The sequence below is a fragment of the Frankliniella occidentalis genome, unplaced genomic scaffold (genome assembly GCF_000697945.3).
Source record: "Frankliniella occidentalis isolate FOCC.00 unplaced genomic scaffold, Focc_3.1 Scaffold228, whole genome shotgun sequence".
Classification (NCBI taxonomy): domain Eukaryota; kingdom Metazoa; phylum Arthropoda; class Insecta; order Thysanoptera; family Thripidae; genus Frankliniella; species Frankliniella occidentalis.
Window position 1 is genome coordinate 196601 of NW_026267354.1, and position 1974 is coordinate 198574.

Sequence of the window (1974 nt, forward strand, 5' to 3'; positions counted from 1 at the left end):
TAGTTTGAAAATGAAACTAGTTACAGTTTCAGTTGCTACAAATTGTAACTAGTTACAGTTACAGAAACTAGTTTAGTTAAATTTTTCCCATCCCTGACCCCCACCCTCCCCCCACCAAAAACGTTTCTATAATTGCCAAGTTTTCGGTTGTTTCTATAAACACCGTACAGCCAAAGCTAGAAGTGTGTTCGCGTGTTCGAACAAAAAAAAAATTACATGTTGAGGCACTTTTTCAGGAGAGCAAGCTGGGCACTTGCCCCCCAAAAGGGTGATTTTTTAATGCTGCATCGCCAAAATGGCAGCTTGTGGCACCTGTTTTCAACTTTAACTACACCGGTAAAACCAGTGTTTAATTTTGTACGTCAATCGACCTTTAAGTTCAAGTGTGCATTTTCTCGACACTTTGTGGTGTCTAACTATGTTATATACGTCAATTGGTATTTAAATTTCGACACTTCCGAAACGTATAGCAGCTGCACACCGTATGGTTCCCTATATTGACAGCATAGAACTGTGTGTGTGTGTGTGTGTGTGTGTGTGTGTGTCCAAGTGTGCAGGATTTGAACGTTTACAAAACGTTTAAAATTTGCACACCACGCAAGTGTGCAACTCGAGTTAAACACCATGTACACTCTAAATGTCTAAGGACAATTTTTGTAACTAGCGCCGGACTTCTGTGTGCATAACTAGCTCAGATACAATATTGTAACTACCAACACACATTTAGTGACTAGCAAGTCACAATATTGTATCTGATTCCAGTTATGCACGCAGAAGTCCGGTGCTAGTTACAAAAATTGTCCTTGACATTTAGAGTGTAATGTGCTAAATCACAACTTGCACACGTTTGGTGTGCAAATATTCCACACTTGTTTCACGAGTGTGGTGTCGCAGCTTCCATTTCATGCAGGAGTTAGAGTGGAACTCGGCGGAGCTCAAAATATAACCGATATAACTCAATAAGAAACTACGATGACACCCAACCTCTAAATCTGTACTTTTGATTTATGATTTATTTATGTTCTCAAGTCTTTGACAAGATTAATAAAACTGAAAATGTTGCCCGAATTTTAAATACCAAGAAATGTCACTTCCAGTCCGTATAGACCATGTCATTTTACCAAAGCGACTGACATGGCGAGTGGGGCGGAGTCAAGCGCCAAGGTTGGTTTCAACACGTCCTAACCGAAACGCAGGCGATCGAAGTGAAGTGAAAGTGAAGATAAATGGTCACTTTCGGTGTCATCTACCGATATCATAAAGAAAAGTCCGTTATTTCTAAAGTTAACATTTTTGACTTTTGTCACGATGCAATATTGAGGCCGAATCTACCACTGTGCGCCACACCGATGCGCTCTCTGCGCTCCCAGACAGTACCGTAGGTAGCTACCTACTTGAGCTGTACGAAAACTGATAGGCTCTGTGGCCTGTTTAGGGCCTGTTTAGGGCTCTCTAAGTCTCTTTCTTAGCCCTGTGTTTTAAATTACGAAGCTCGTGGCTTTCTATTTATACGAAGCAACGCTTTGTACATTGTTTTTAGCCCGCCCTTCTGCTTTTAAAAAAGCAATAAAGCGGGCTTATGCAACCGCTCTCGTGTCCGTCCGTCCGTCTGTCTGTCTGTCCGTCGTCCGTGTAAGAGGAAGGAGATGAGCTAGAGGTCTGCAAATTTCAGGGTATCTTAGGGGTCACTCCTGGACAACGAAACGCCTGGTGCAAATCCTAGCAACCATCCCTAAGGGGGTGAAAAGGGGTAACAAAGAAAAAGGGGTTGGTCCAAAAAGTAGAAAATCAAATTTTTTTATGGTTTTCTAAGGGGTAACTCGTGAAAGTAGAGCCCTTGGGACTAAAATTTCGTCCGTTTGCCTCATCTTGCACCGTTTGGGCGCTAGAGTTGGTTTTTCGACGAAAATACGGTGAAAATGACCACGTTGCACATGAAGACGTACAAGGAGGCGTCCAATCGTAAAATGTCAG

At 42.3% G+C, this 1974-nt stretch overlaps 1 protein-coding gene across 1 annotated transcript in view; it reads right to left on the reverse strand.

The window, feature by feature from the left end:
• Window positions 1-1974, reverse strand: part of LOC113214866 (phenoloxidase 2-like) — a 25949-nt gene that overhangs the window by 4469 nt on the left and 19506 nt on the right. The gene's annotated exons all lie outside the window — the stretch shown is intronic.